We start from the raw sequence: 17150 nt of genomic DNA on the forward strand, positions 1-17150 counted from the left end.
GTAAGACATTTGTTAAAGACGCTTCATCTCGTGTCTGGTCCAAAGTATCTATGTGGTCACTGATATACGTCGACCACACCAGTCGTACTAGCTAGTGTTAGTCCCCCCCCCCCCCCACGGGGATCTGCTAACGTAATTACCGAAATACCCTCGCCGTATCTTCAAATTTTTCATTCCTTACTTTTACTGCGAATGTTATTGCTAGCAGGCAGACAAGACCAAGCTTCATCTCTTCAAAGCTGTCTCGCCTCCGCCGCCTAATCTCTATCTCACCGAAGTAATGGCTAGGCCAGATGGAGAAGAAGGGATATTGCTGCTCGAGTTTCACGGCAACGGTGACCGTTCCTGGCAGCTAAACTTCGATGATTTTCAGGTTTCACCGGAGCACAAGGAGAAGAAATCGCCGAGCAAGCTCCATAACTGTCTTGGTTGCTTGGGTAAATGATCTCTTCTCCTCTCCACATTTACATTTATTTTTGTCTGATTAGGACAAGGCTAGTCTATAGAGAGACAAATGAGTTGATATGTTTGGGATTGGTTTGACTTTTTTTGAGTTTGGCTACTTTGCTTTGCTATTTTTAGCTTTTGTTGATTCTTTAAAAACATATTATCAAATTCTATAAGTTTTAATCTTTTTTTTTGGGAGTTAGTGGACTCTTTGGTACTATATAGAAGCTTTGATGGATTCACCTCAAATTATATGGAGTTTTTTTAATGAATTTATAGTAATCATGATCTTGATTTTTGGGGAGTATTCTCTATGAATCCAATCAAGAAACGCTGTCCGTGATTGAAGCTATAGTAGTAGTATCTAATTTATAAAGCTCAGACGAGGGTTCTTTGTTTTGGTTACTGTGATCTAAAGTAGTGAGAAGCTATTGTAGCTTACCTGGTTTGAACTTTTTCTTGCTTCTTTTTTGCTATACAGATTTGTTAAAGCTTTGTGTCTTGATGGTTGCAGGTCCGGAAGACAATGTGGCAGATTACTACCAGCAACAGGTAGAGATGCTTGAAGGCTTTACCGAAATGGATGAACTTGCAGAACGTGGCTTTGTCCCTGGAATGTCAAAGGTTTAAGCTTAGATGATGATGATGATGATAACTTATCTCTTCTTCCATATTTTTTTGCTCTTTGTTAATTGATACTTATCTCTGTGTTGTGTTCCACATAGGAAGAGCAAGACAATCTGGCTAAAAGCGAGACATTAGCCATCAGAATATCGAACATTGCCAACATGCTTCTATTTGCTGCTAAAGTCTATGCCTCCGTCACAAGCGGCTCTTTAGCAATCGTTGCTTCCACGTTGGACTCTCTTCTTGATCTTCTCTCTGGCTTCATCCTCTGGTTTACCGCCTTCTCTATGCAAACACCAAACCCGTATCAGTATCCCATTGGCAAGAAAAGGATGCAACCACTGGTTTGTATCATCCTTTTAAAAGATTATACATATATTAATTATTATGTATGTGATTCTTGGATCAAATCTTGTCAGGGAATCCTAGTATTTGCATCAGTGATGGCCACACTTGGATTGCAAATCATCTTGGAATCTCTTCGGACAAATGTTATCCAGTGTAAGCCCTGCAGATCTTGTCTGAAAAGCTTCGGTTCAAATAATTCACAAAATTGCTTCACATGTTTTATTACAGCACAAGGAGTTCAGCCTAACAAAAGAGCAAAGAGAGTTGGGTGGTTGGGATCATGCTCTCTGTTACATTGGTCAAACTGCTTCTTGTTCTTTACTGCAGATCGTTCAGTAACGAGATTGTGAAAGCTTATGCTCAGGATCACTTCTTCGACGTCATCACAAACATCATTGGACTCATTGCAGTGATCCTCGCCAACTACTTCGATAACTGGATGGATCCAGTTGGTGCTATCATTGTAAGCTTCCATATAAATAAAGATAAAAGACCATTGTGTCAGAGGTTCCCAGTTCGAGTGACCACCAGGAAAAAACTAATATTACATGATGTGGTTTCGCGTCTTTTGATTCATGTAGCTTGCATTGTACACAATACGGACGTGGTCAATGACGGTTTTGGAGAACGTGAACTCACTAGTTGGGAAAACAGCAACACCAGAGTATCCGCAGAAACTGACTTACCTGTGTTGGAACCACCATAAAGCCATAAGGCATATCGACACAGTGAGGGCTTACACGTTTGGGTCTCATTACTTTGTGGAGGTTGATATCGTTCTTCCTGCTGATATGCCTCTGCAAGTGGCTCACGACATTGGAGAATCGCTGCAGGAGAAGCTGGAGCTGTTGCAGGAGATAGAAAGGGCTTTTGTGCATCTTGATTATGAGTACACTCACAAGCCTGAGCATGCTAGATCCCACTGTTAGCTGTTTGTTTGCTTCTTGTGTCGTTTAAAGCAGTGAAGAGATCTCTCTCTACGTCTAAATTCTTAAGAGCATCAAATCGTTTAGTAGACAATCACCTTTGTAAGTTGTAACTATATTTACTTTTTTCTTGTGCTTAAATTAGATAGTAGTAAAACTACAAAGATCATTTCAGTTTAGTTTGATTATGGTAGAAACTACAAATTATTGTAGTAACTACAAATCAACTTTGAAATCAAATTCATAAATAAATTGGTAAAATTGAATAACCCCTAATTTTGACAAATATTTTAATATCACTAATTCAATAGTACATAATTTTAGGAAGAAAAAATAAAATCAAGAATCCCATAACAATTTTTTCGGCTTAGATTTATAATTTCATTAAAATGCAATAGCTTGATTGTGGTAAAAAACTACAAATAAAACAGAATTGAAAATTATGTCAGGTCTGGTTCTATTCAATTCACCGGTTTGGATAGATTAGTTCAATTATAAGAGAACCGAAAACGAACCGAATCCTAATCGGTTTGGAATGAAAAAAAGCGCGTGTGGTGGAATATGTTTGTTTTCATCCCACATCGGGAACTTGAGGCGCATGAGTCATGCGGATGCTGCTATAAAAGGTCAAGGATCATCAACTATAAAAAATTGCCTTAAACTAATGAGTAAGGAAAACAAAGCGAGCGGTGAGAGCCGGTCGCAGCGCTAACAAAAAACATAGAAAGTGGCGCAAGAATTTATGGAAGGGAAATAGGCTGGCCGAGTCGTTGACGCTGCTTACTTTTGCAGAACTCGACTTGCGCGGGCCTCCCCCATCCCCCAAATCTATTATACCTAAAATTATTTAAACATTAGAGTATAAATGCAAACAAATGAATTTTGATTGATCTCTGTCTTTGTGATTCACGAGCAGCTCCTGCCCCGATTAGTTGATCTGTTCTCCCGATTTTTGTAATCGGTGTTGTAAGAAGAAAGCTTCACATCGAGGACAAAGATCCTGTTTGGTCAGTACACGGTCGTGTAAGCTGTTCTGTCTCTCTTCTTTTTTTTTTTTTTTGATTGATTTGATTTTTACATGACTACGAATTCGTTAGCTGGGTTTTTGGGTATTTTGTCGAATATGATCAAGCTTCATCCCTAACTTAGAGTTAGGCCAAATTCGATAGTTTATAATTGAAATTGTGCTTCGGTATGTTTAGAGATTTGGTTTCTGGAGTCATAATCTGCGATATTTGGCTTTGGTTGTTACACTTTGTCGTTTATGTTCTCTTTCGTTTCGTTTCACTGGATCTAGTTTCAGCTGTTTCTTGTATAGATGTTTAATCTGAATTGATGATTCTTTGTAAGATTTGGAGAAAAGACAACTTTAGAGTGAATCTAGTGAGAAGACATAATAATTGATAGTTGGTTTTAACTACTAGAACTTATATCGAGAGACTGATTTCAAGATAGATATTTCACATTCTAGTCTGGGAATTTAAAAAGGTTTATACTTTGGTTGTCTCCTTTTTCGTTAGCCTGATGATATTGGCATTACCTTCTCTCATGTGTAAGCTTGTTGTTTTAGCAACTGCTAGATTTTGTGAAAAAAAAAGATTTGATATTTGTGTTGTACCAACCATTGTTCCTAGAGTTTTGATGAAGCTTAGATTTTTATCCACAGATCTTTCTCTATTCTGATAATACGCTCTCAAATCTCTGCCACGTGCCTGCTTTTAATTTATCTCCCCTTTTTTTTTTTTTATCTTCGAACCCTAATTATGTTTGTTGGTTGCCCATCGTTAAATCCTTTTATTCTTTTTTCCGAAAATGATTCTCTAGGTCTTCTATCGTTACACACTTATTATTTTCTAATTCTTTTATTTTTTTATTTAATTCTTCCATTTCCTCTAGTTGCTTTTTATTTAATTGCTTATAGTTTTTTATTTTTTCTTCAAGTTCTTTATTTTGTTGTTTTAGGTGTTCCAGATCGCTATCCTGTTTTTCTTCTATTTTTTGTATTTTTTTCTAGCATTATTTTCATTTGGTCTCCTAGTTTTTCGTTCATAATTTTTCAGTTAATTCATTAACAGTTTCTGTTAGATTTTTTACCGTTATTAATACGTCATCTAGTCCTTGTAATTTGTCAAGTTCATCTAATATTTTTATATTATTTTTTATTTCAGAGATGTCTTTCTGTATTTTCTTAATAAGTTCAACTGAGTCAATAATTTTATCTAATTTTTCTTGTACCTTTCTATTTATTCTAATTTGGTTTACTGATATGTTACCAATTATTTCGTTTTGATTGTTTAATATTCCACATATTATTCTCAGTGAAAGGCTCATTTTATGATCATCTCTTATATTTGCTCCCATTGTATATTCAGTATTCTCTATCATATTTCTTTCCAAGGGTATAATTTTTTCTTTATATGGTATTCCTGGTATAGAATATAATTTTGGGTGGTATTCGATAGTTTGATCTACGAATTCATCCATTTTTATAAATTTTATCAGACTTTCTATAATTTTAATTTCTTCGATTTTCTTGTTTATTAATTTTCCTTCCTCTTCTGAGTATTTTAATGCTCGTCCTTTATTTTTATTTACAATTGCACATAATAATTTCATATGTTCTCATTTTTGTTCAATGATTTTTTCAAATTTATTATTTTCTTTTTTGGTTTTTGCAGGCTCTGATACCAATTTTTTCTCAGCCTTTTTATCCATCTTTTTCTTATAACTCTGATTTTGTCTTTTCATAGTTTATTATCTAGTGTGGTTATAGTTCGTTCTAGCTTATTTAGTTTTTGATTAATTTGTTGTAATTCATACGAACTACTAATTGACTTTCTTCTTTCGTTGATGGTTCTGCTTTTGGCTATTCTGGATGAACTAGAACTAGGTTCTAAAAATTTTAACTGTGGAGTTATTGTTTTATTTATTTGATCGCTTATATTTTTCTTTGGTCAAACTTGACAGTAGTTGTTTCCTTTAAACAAGTTTTCTAGATAGATATCGTTTCTTATTTGCGAATTCAATACTATGCGCGAGGAGGATATAAAGCATATCCAACAGCGTAAGTAATTGATAACGGGTGATCTCCATCTTCCATAAGATCATGTCTTTGAAAGTTGTAGATAATTCCGATTGAATTGTTAAGTTTTTTGTTGCTAGTGGGATGCCATATTGACAGACCACATTAAATTAACAACTGAGTGTTTTAAATTGCTATCTACTATCCTGATTATTCTATCGTTCTCATCTTGAATTCTATTGTCAGTTACTACTAGTCTTATTGGGGAATCGATGTTTTTTTAAATGTTGACCTTACTATTATTTGAATTGTTCTATATGTATATACGATATCTTTTCTTGGTGACTTGACTTCATTTTACTTATCTTATCGTTTATCGCCTCAGATAAAATTATTGGTAGTGTAAATTCACCACGAGTTGATTCAATTGGTAAGGAAATTCACTTAAAATTTTCCAAAGTATAATACATTTTTTCTTTTTAATATCTCCGATAATCTATTTCGTTGTATATCTTGATATCTTTCAAGGTTATTTTTGCTTTTTTCAAGGGTTCTTGATTTTTGATCCTTGGATCAATATATCTTTTTCAAAGAAATTATTTGTATCAATAGTACTAATATAATCTAATATGTTATTTTGTGCTATATTCTGAGTTTCTTCGTTATCGGACATACCTGAAATGAGTTATTGTTGAGGTTTTGTTGGTTGAAACGCTTGCCTTTGATTTTGATTGAACTTCCTTTTTGATTCTTGGGTGTTTTTTTTTTATTTTTTTTATTTTGTGTTTATGAGTTTTGTTAAGTGAAAATAATTGTTATTCAGAAGGTTTTAATCCTTCAACAGTTAGAGCTTCAGAGAAAGGTTTTTCTCAACTCTTGAAACGAAACTTGTTCGATTTCTTTATTTCACTCTGCCTCTTCCAAGGAGGTTTACATACCTATTTATACTAAAAGACAGGACTATTTTACAGACGCGTGGCTCATTTTCTGTCCACTCTTATAAAGGTAGTGTGAAATCTTTTTTTTCCACTTTATTTTCAGAAGTAGCTATAATTTCTTCACGTGATTTCTGTCGGGTGTCTACATTTTGTTGTCTGTTTCTTTAATTATTGGTTCTTTCGGTTCTCTTCAATCTCTACTTCAGTCTCTTCAATCACTTCTTCAGTCTCTTCAATCACTTCATCTTCTTGCTCTTCATCTTTAGCTCCGCAAATTGCGCATGAGTGTGGCTCTCCAAGCTTGACTTCGAATTGCGTTTTTCTGAGTAGTTCACACATCAGATAATGATATCTTGGACTTTTGATGAGAGTGTTGTCCCATATTCTGAAAATAAATGGACTTGTCTCTTCTTTAATTGTTGTTTCTTCAGTTACTCTTGTAAGTAGTAGCGTCGAATCACTCTTGTAGTTAAGGCGATGGTTGTTACTTAGGTAGATGATTTTTCTGAGCATTCCAATTGTTAGCTCAGCATCTACTCGAATTCTGTCTTCGCTGGTATATCCGATGTTTGCTGGATCGTCTTTTGTTGGATATTGTCCGTTGCTTACTCCCATAATTATTACCTTTGATGCTGGACAACTGACTCCTGATTCTCCTATTTCCGTTATTTTGAACTCTGGGTAATTGCTGTAGTATTGCATGAATACTTCTTTGTTTTTTGCATATCTGGTAAAATATCGGGAAACAACTGTTTTTAATCCCTGGGGGAAATATTTGAGTTGCTGTTCCGGGTTTTGGATGTAGAGGGTTTCAATAAGTCCAAAACTGTGTAAGTTTATGGTGGTTATTGGGCTTGCTTCGGGTAGGACAATTGCTTTTGAGCCTAAACCTTGGTGATTTTTTGGATAGATGTGTTTGTATTTGGTGTTTTCTGGATAGGTGTTTATTTCATCGAAATTTTCGAGAAATTTTTCAAGGGTAGGTTTTATTTGATTTTGTACCTCCTTTGTTCCGATAATTGTTGCAATGGTTGGGATTTTCCCAATGGGTGTCATTTTGACTGTTGGTTGCATACTTCCTCCCCCGCCAAGAAGTAGGCGATCTTTAAATGAAGTCTCAATGGATTTATTATTTTTTTTACTTGATTCTTCGAGGGCTCTTTTGGCGTCGTCGATTGTTGGGAAGCTTTGATGAATAACGTTTTTGTTTGTTACGAATGGGGCTGCTTTATGCCATTCGTCATAAATTCCTTTCATTGGTCCGTTAAAAATGACATAGAATTTATGGGGTTTTTTAGTGACTGGGCTTTTTGGCGGACTTTCTGGTAGGATTATGGTCTCAGTGTTTTGGGTTTGTGTTTTTGGTTTTAGTTTTTGGATCACTGACTCGAGTGAGCTTATTTCGTCTTGGAGCTTTTTTAGGTTTTCTTTCTTCTGCTTGAGTTGATTCTCCAAAGTTTTTATTGCTGCCTCTATAAGTTCCTGAAATTGAAATGATTTGTGTGCCTTAAGGCTGATTATTTTATATGACATAATCTCTATATCAAGAGCATTTATCAAATAGTGATTGATAAATTTATCATTGATAGATAATTATTAATGATAGTTTATCAATTCTCTTATTGATAAATATAATTATTTATTTTGAATGTTTATCTCTGAATTCTCTTGTTAATGAATCAGCAATTGAATTTAATTCTCCTTTTATATATACTGGCACATAAGAATATTGTGATATTTGCATCTGCCATCTTATTAATCTTCCTTGATTATAGTTTGCCTTTATGTTATAATTTTGAAATCCGATTAAATATTTCGAATCAGTTCTTAAATAAAACGTGATTGGTCTTAAATCAATCTGTCATTTTTTAAATGTTTTTATAGCTGCTAATGTTTCTAATTCATGTATCGGATATTTTTGTTGAGTATTAGTGAAAGTACCACTATTGTATTTTACCAATTTTTCTTGTTTCAAGGAAGTTTTCTGAGTTATTAGTTCTTTTATTCTTTCAATTGTTTCTGACTTTTTGCCACATAACGCGGTTAAAGTGGCGCCCCAATGTGTTATGCATGCGTCAGTAGAGACGATGAGTATATCATCATCACTTGGGTTATATAATTCGGGTAATTTGTTACACATTTCTTTTAGTTTTTCAACAACCTCGCTATCTTCTTCGGTCCATTTCCAAGGAATTTTTTCAGATATTTTTTGTTGTAAAGTTTTTCTTTGTTTTGCAAGATTTTTAAAAAATCCTTGATCAGCTAAATAGTTTAGATTTCCAAGAAAGCGTTGTATTTATTTTCTATCTTGTAGATGGTTAGGAAACTGATTTATTTTTTCAAGTATATGTTTTTGTGCAATAATTGTTCCGTTGCTACTTATTTCTAATCCTAAAAATTCTATTTTTTGTTTAAGTATTTGAGCTTTCTTTTGGCTTAGTACTAAACCCTTTTCTTTACATCTTTCAAGTATTCTATATACCTTTTCGAGGTGATCTTTTTCGTCACTTTTTGTGAATATTATTATATCATCTATATATACTGAGCTGAATTCTTCGTATCCAATTAAATTATTATCCATAAATTGTTGAAATATTCCTGGTGCTTGTTTTAACCCAAACGGTAATACATTCCACTCAAAGTGTTTTTGAGGTGGGCATGTAAAAGCCGTTAATGGTTTAGTATTCTCATGGAGTCGGATTTGCCAATATCCTGACTTTGCGTCTAGCGCTGAGAAATACTTAGCTCCTCTTAATTTTTTAATTAAGTATTCTTTTCTAGGCAAGTTTTGAGCATTACCTATTGTTGCTTCATTTATCTTTCGATAGTCTATCACCATTCTTCTTTTACCTCTTTTTTGTTCATTATGATTATTAACGTAAAAGGCAGGTGAAGAATGTTGACTAAAACTTTCTCTAATTAATCCATTTTTTAATAGTATTTGGGTTTCTTCCTGAAATTCTTCTACGTCTTGTTCGGTATAAGTCATTTTATAATTAACTCTTATTTCTTTATTAGGGTCTTTTAATTTAATTTCTACTAGCATATTATTTGTGTTTTTAATATCCAATGGATCCTCACTACATACTTCTTCTAGTTTTTTCATAATTTTTTCGTAATTTATCATTGATTCAATTTTATTTACTAATTGAATTTTTAATTTTTTTTTTTAGTATTGTATATGGGTATATTTATCACTTCTTTATTTTGTTTTCCTATTTTTGGACATGTCAACGATATGTGTTTTAGATATTGACAAAAAGGTCTATATAGTTTTAAGAAATTATTTCCTATTATAAAGGGTACTCCCGTATCGTGTTTATAAATACTTGGTACTATAAATATTTTTTCTGCTATTTTTATATGAATTATAAAGGCTCCATAATTAATTTTATGTTCGCTTTTATCAGCCACTTTTATAGTTATTGGTTTCTTTAACTTTTTCCATAATTCTTTATCTATAATATTTTCTTGTGCAATACATAATGTAGCACCAGTATCGATATATGCTAAAGTTTTTGTTTTTTTATCATCCATTATTTGTATTTGAATGAATGTACTATTCGGATTCATCTGAACTACTATATCCACTTTCAGAATCTGATGAAGATAATATTTCATAACAATATGATGATTCATTGTCTGATGAGTTTAATGATTCTATTGGTACTAGTCCAATTGCATTGATTTGATTAAGATATTTTACCTCTTTTTTATAAGATTTTTTATTTGGACACTCATTTGCATAGTGGCCTATTTCATGACATAACCAACATTTGCAATTTTTCTTGCCTTGTGGGCAATACTTTTCATTATTCGTTGTTTTCTTTTCTTTTTCTTTATAATAATTCTTTCCCTTTTCTCTTTTATACCATTTTTTTCTTCTTGGTCTAAAGTATTTATTCTTGTATCTAAACTTTTTATTTTCATATTCATTATTTCTCCTATATTTTTGTTTTTTATATTTTCTTTGCTTTTCACAACCAAATTTTTGAGGTATATCTTCATAATTTTCACAATTGAATTCAAATGCTCTCTTTACTCTTTTGATTTCTTGGTTTTGAATACATAAGGTTCTTACGTATTCTCTTAGTGTTCGTATCATTCCTCCAAAAGAATCAGATACTATTTTTTATCTATATTTTCTTTAAATAGTTTAGGTAATGTTATGTTAAACGGGGATGGTAATTTTTGCACAAATACTTCCATGTATTTAGCATAATCATCGTGTGGTAATTCATAATAATTCTTTTCGTATTGGCATATAAATTCGTCTAGGTATCTCATATTGCATATTTCTATATTATTTAATATATGTCTTACTTTTGCTATTTGTTCTTCATCTTCATTAGTTTGTTCTTTCCCTAGTAGGTTTATTCCGCCTAAGAACTGTGTATTTAATTTTTCTACTATAGCGACAAGAATTTCTTGATGATTTCTAAAATTTTGTAATTGAATTTTATTAGCATCTTTCATTCCGGCAAGGTATGTAAATACTATTCCGGTTGTGTTATATATCAAGAGATTTAAATAATTTTCGGCGTTCATTTTTTGAATTGTTTCGTTTAATTGTAATTGCATTTCTTGTTCAGAGACCCAAGTGTGTAATCTAATTTTTCCTTCTTGATGATTGACACAATCAAGATCCAAGAAGTCATTATATTTTACTGGTTTTGGTTTAAATTGTTTATATTTTTCGAGATTTCCTGCTTCGGACCTAAAATATCCTCGTCTATTTTTATAACTATCATCCATTTTTATGGTTGATTTTTGATCAATAAGTTCTTTTTGTTTACTTGTTCCTTCTTCTACGGTGTTTACAAAGGGAAAAGTTGGTTCTTCTTCTGATGAAGAGGAATGGTCAATTATTATTTCATTTTGTTCAAGTTGATGAGGGTTGTCAATTAGAGTAATATTTTTTAACATTTCTCTTAACTCTTCCATATGTTCACCCATTTTTCAGTTTTTTATATTGGACTATACTCTCCCCCTTTTTTTTTAACATTTCTCTTAAATCATTTCGGAAAAAGAATAAAAAACTGAAAAATGGATGAACATATGGAAGAGTTAAGAGAAATGTTAAAAAAAAGGGGGAGAGTATAGTCCAATATAAAAAACTGAAAAATGGATGAACATATGGAAGAGTTAAGAGAAATGTTAAAAAATATTACTCTAATTGACAACCCTCAACAACTTGAACAAAATGAAATAATAATTGACCATTCCTCTTCATCAGAAGAAGAACCAACTTTTCCCTTTGTAAACCTCCTTGGAAGAGGCAGAGTGAAATAAAGAAATCGAACAAGTTTCGTTTCAAGAGTTGAGAAAAACCTTTCTCTGAAGCTCTAACTGTTGAAGGATTAAAACCTTCTGAATAACAGTTATTTTCACTTAACAAAAATCATAAACACAAAATAAAAAAAATAAAAAAAAAAAACACCCAAGAATCAATAAGGAAGTTCAATCAAAATCAAAGGCAAGCGTTTCAACCAACAAAACGTCAACAATAACTCATTTCAGGTATGTCCGATAACGAAGAAACTCAGAATATAGCACAAAATAACATATTAGATTATATTAGTACTATTGATACAAATAATTTCTTTGAAAAAGATATATTGATCCAAGGATCAAAAATCAAGAACCTTGAAAAGGAAGCAAAAATAACCTTGAAAGATGATCAAGATATACATCGAAATAGATTATCAGAGATATTAAAAAGAAAAAAATGTATTATACTTTGGAAAATTTATAAGTGAATTTCCCTTACCAATTGAATCAACTCGTGGTGAATTTACACTACCAATAATTTCATCTGAGGCGATAAACGATAAGATAAGTAAAATGAAGTCAAGTCACCAAGAAAAGATATCGTATATACATATAGGAACAATTCAAATAATAGTAAGGTCAACATTTAAAAAAAACATCGATTCCCCAATAAGACTAGTAGTAACTGACAATAGAATTCAAGATGAGAACGATAGAATAATCAGGATAGTAGATAGCAATTTAAAACACTCAGTTGTTAAATTTAATGTGGTATGTCAATATGGCATCCCACTAGCAACAAAAAACCTTAACAATTCAATCGGAATTATCTACAACTTTCAAAGACATGATCTTATGGAAGATGGAGATCACCCGTTATCAATTACTTACGCTGTTGGATATGCTTTATCCTCCTCAGCGCATAGTATTGAATTCGCAAATAAGAACGATATCTATCTAGAAAACTTGTTTAAAGAAACAACTACTGTCAAGTTTGTACCAAAGAAAAATATAAGCGATCAAATAAATAAAACATATACTCCACAATTAAAATTTTTAGAACCTAGTTCTTGTTCATCCAGAATAGCCAAAAGCAGAACCATCAACGAAAGAAGAAAGTCAATTAGTAGTTCGTATGAATTACAACAAATTATTCAAAAACTAAATAAGCTAGAACGAACTATAACCACACTAGATAATAAACTATGAAAAGACAAAATCAGAGTTATAAGAAAAAGATGGATAAAAAGGCTGAGAAAAAATTGGTATCAGAGCCTGCAAAAACCAAAAAAGAAAATAATAAATTTGAAAAAATCATTGAACAAAAACGAGAACATATGAAATTATTATGTGCAATTGTAAATAAAAATAAAGGACGAGCATTAAAATACTCAGAAGAGGAAGAAAAATTAATAAACAAGAAAATCAATGAAATTAAAATTATAGAAAGTCTGATAAATTTATAAAAATGGATGAATTCGTAGATCAAACTATCGAATACCACCCAGAATTATATTCTATACCAGGAATACCATATAAAGAAAAAATTATACCCTTGGAAAGAAATATGATAGAGAATACTGAATATACAATGGGAGAAAATATAAGAGAATATCATAAAATGAGCCATTCACTGAGAATAATATGTGGAAAATTAAACAATCAAACCAATATCATCAGGCTAACGAAAAAGGAGACAACCAAAGTATAAACCTTTTTAAATTCCCAGACTAGAATGTGAAATATCTATCTTGAAATCAGTCTCTCGATATAAGTTCTAGTAGTTAAAACCAACTATCAATTATTATGTCTTCTCACTAGATTCACTCTAAAGTTGTCTTTCTCCAAATCTTACAAAGAATCATCAATTCAGATTAAACATCTATACAAGAAACAGCTGAAACTAGATCCAGTGAAACGAAACGAAAGAGAACATAAACGACAAAGTGTAACAACCAAAGCCAAATATCGCAGATTATGACTCCAGAAACCAAATCTCTAAACATACCGAAGCACAATTTCAATTATAAACGATCGAATTTGGCCTAACTCTAAGTTAGGGATGAAGCTTGATCATATTCGACAAAATACCCAAAAACCCAGCTAACGAATTCGTAGTCATGTAAAAATCAAATCAATCAAAAAAAAAAAAAAAAAAAAAGAGAGAGACAGAACAGCTTACACGACCGTGTACTGACCAAACAGGATCTTTGTCCTCGATGTGAAGCTTTCTTCTTACAACACCGATTACAAAAATCGGGAGAACAGATCAACTAATCGGGGCAGGAGCTGCTCGTGAATCACAAAGACGTAGATCAATCAAAATTCATTTGTTTGCATTTGTACTCTAATGTTTAAATAATTTTGGGCTGGCTGCGTATTCCCCTCCGTAAACGCAATAACGCTATCTATTCCCCTCTGTACTATCTACCTCTTGACTAGACCCCCTGAAATATAAAATCTCTTCATATTTTCCCCCCTTCTTTTTTACTCTGCTCAGATCCCCTTCTCTAATCCAATTCCAAAATCAAGATTAAAACTTAATAAATCGCGTTTTCTGAACCGAGATTGCCCATTGAAGAAAACCCGACCCGGGATTAAAAACCAACTCGACACAATTAAAAAAAATGAAATCGAAGACGACGACTATGAAGACGGAAAAAAAGAGACGACTAAGAACAGAGAGAGAACGAAGACGAAGAAGAGAGACAGAGAGCTTGACGGGTACGAGAACAGAGAGAGAGATAGACGATGAAGAACAGAGGAGAGAGAGAGAGACAATTGTAGGCGTACCAATACAATACTGGTGTGATCAGAATGTGGTGACCTTAGTATCAATGACCTAAAAGAATCCGTATAGGAGGATGAAGCTGTGATAGATGAGATTGAAAGGTGGATGCAAAACATGATTGAACTTGTGAACGATGTTAAAGATCTGCGAAAGGGTATGATGGAGCACTTTGAGTTTCAAGAAACAAGGCTTGAGAAAGAAGCAATGAGAATAAAGATGATGAAATTGAAAGCTATGTTCGAAAATGGTCATGTACCTTTATGTGGTTTTGTGATGTTGAGTTTAAAACATGAGTTTGACTTGTTTATGCTTATTTATGCTTGGATATGGTTAATGCTTTAGAAGGTAAAGAACACGAAATTAAAAAACACGTTTCAAAGTTGTTAGTTAATCAAATTGTTTTCTCATTAACCTTAACCAAATGATTTACAAGTGTTTATATAGAGCTTTACATCAGCCATCGTCAACTAACTAACAACTTGACTCTATATTGCACAAGTGTGAGTGCTTGGGGATGAGAACATAGTGAGCTTCTGGTGGTCTTGGTAGTGAGCCATAGAAGAATCCAAGTAAAAATTCAAACCAACCAGAATGAGCCTTGGTGATCTTTCTATGCACTGCATAAACGTGACTCTGTCCATTCAACAAGTCATGAATCATGATTACCAATATCAAATGCAGTCCATGGTCTAGCATACTCTCGATTTCAATTAGCATCAAGCATCACTATAAGCATGAGATATCCATGGAAGTACCATACGCTAGAAACTGAAATCAGCTCCTCTGACACATAAATGGATGCACCTTCTTGTGACTGTATTGACCTTAGGCAAAACTGAAACTGTTTCACCAGTTGTAGCTCATCAAGAAAACCCAAAACAAACCAGAGAAGTTATAACTGCAATGGTGCAGGACCCGCAGGTTTAGATGATAAGCCAAAATTCTCATGGCTTGAAACCGAAGTTGATGAAGCAATTGTTTCTCTCTCTGTTCTTCATCGTCTCTCTCACACGGTTCTTCGTCCTCGTCACTCTCTCTGTCTCTCTTCTTCGTTCTTGCTCTCTCTCTCTCTCTGTTTTTCATCGTCTCTGTTCTTGGCGTCTTTTTTTTTTTTTTTTTTGGGCTCAACATCAACTTATATTCATCCAAAGATTGGGTACAACCAGTTCAATCCACAACAGATTTTCACCGCAAATGCAAATGGGGATCTAGTATCACCCTGAATCACTATAGAGGATCCAACGCTACCCGACTTAATCCCATTGCGTTTTAAACCCCAAACGAACGTAAATCATCCCACGACACGGAATGAAATCGTCCCATTAAACCACCTAATTCGACCTAATGATACGAAGACATCTACTCACACGAAAGATACAAGCCTAATTCGAACACAATTATAACCAGATTATTGGTTCCAGAAGATAGGAGTGGAGCTCATGTACCAACAACAAACTTCGCCAGAGGCGCATCTTTGAAACTCAGCTCACATCTCCGGATTTCGATGACTCGATCCTCAACCACAAAACGGACAGACGTGTCCGTACTGAAAAAAGCGGACTTTAACAACGAACGCTCGCAGGCGCCGCAGCAAATCCAAAGCTTCCAACGGTGCACAACTCTCGCCGCCGGTTATGAACAGAACGTCCTCTCCGGCGCTGGGATGCAGAGCCTCTGCCACGTGCCGTCGTAAGGTTAACTTTGCCGGTTGACCACTCCGACGTTGTGAGCCTTGACACATGTTGCTCCCGAGAACCGGATGTCAAACCGCCTTTCACTCGCCGTTGTTTTTCTCCTCCAATCGTCTCACCGCCGCATAGGGAAGGAGATCCATGGTGGAGGAGACGCCTCGCCTCGCCACGCGCCGCCGTCTTGAAGGATTTGCCGCATATCTAAAAAAAGGAAAAGTAGATATGTCTCCTCCTTCAGTCCTAAAAGCCGATTCTCGCTTCTACCGTTGTCTACAAGTCTCACAGTCGCTCCAGAGTAGCCGTAACCCGTCACCGTTGAAACACTACGAATCTCCGGTTGTTTCACAGTTTCCAGAAACGCCAAGCAAGGAGACAAATAGAAGAAACGATGGAAAGGAGAGCAAAGGAAAAGAGGAAGAGGGAAGAGGGAGCCTCCGGCTACGGCAGTCGCCGCGCCGGAGTTAGGGTTCCGGTGCTTTTGTAGTGAGAGGTTAGAGCGACTTTCGAAGAGAGAGAAATGCTTCTTTATCCTGTTCTTCGTGTCTTGAGAAAGAGAAACCAAAATTTTTAATTTACACCTAAAATCGATTTCATTTTTTTTAATTGTGTCGAGTTGGTTTTTAATCCCGGGTCGGGTTTTTTTTAATGGGCAATCTCGGTTCAGAAAACGCGATTTATTAAGTTTTAATCTTGATTTTGAAATTGGATTAGAGAAGGGGATCTGAACAGAGTAAAAAAGAAGAGGAAAAAATATGAAGAGATTTTATATTTCAAAGGGTCTAGTCAAGAGGTAGATAGTACAGAGGAGAATAGATAGGGTTCTTGCGTTTACAGAGGAAATACGCAGTCAACCCAATAATTTTAGGTATAATAGATTTGGGGGATGGGGAGGTCCGCGCGAATCGAGTTCTGCAAAAGTAAGCAGCGTCAACGACTCGGCCAGCCTATTTCCCTTCCATAAATTCTTGCGCCACTTTCTATGTTTTTTGTTAGCGCTGCGACCGGCTCTCACCGCTCGCTTTGTTATAGTTGATGATCCTTGACCTTTTATAGCAGCATCCGCATGACTCATGCGCCTCAAGTTCCCGA

At 34.2% G+C, this 17150-nt stretch overlaps 1 non-coding gene and 1 pseudogene across 1 annotated transcript; both read left to right on the top strand.

Annotated features, from left to right (window-relative positions):
• Nucleotides 1–206: 206 nt before the first annotated feature.
• Nucleotides 207–2517, top strand: LOC125585069 (annotated as a pseudogene).
• Nucleotides 2518–2999: 482 nt separating this feature from the next.
• LOC125586501 lies at nt 3000–3165 on the top strand. The gene has a single exon (XR_007323030.1). It is a non-coding gene; the product is annotated as a U12 minor spliceosomal RNA (small nuclear RNA).
• Nucleotides 3166–17150: the final 13985 nt, after the last annotated feature.

Source organism: Brassica napus, chromosome C4 (genome assembly GCF_020379485.1).
Source record: "Brassica napus cultivar Da-Ae chromosome C4, Da-Ae, whole genome shotgun sequence".
Classification (NCBI taxonomy): Eukaryota; Viridiplantae; Streptophyta; class Magnoliopsida; order Brassicales; family Brassicaceae; genus Brassica; species Brassica napus.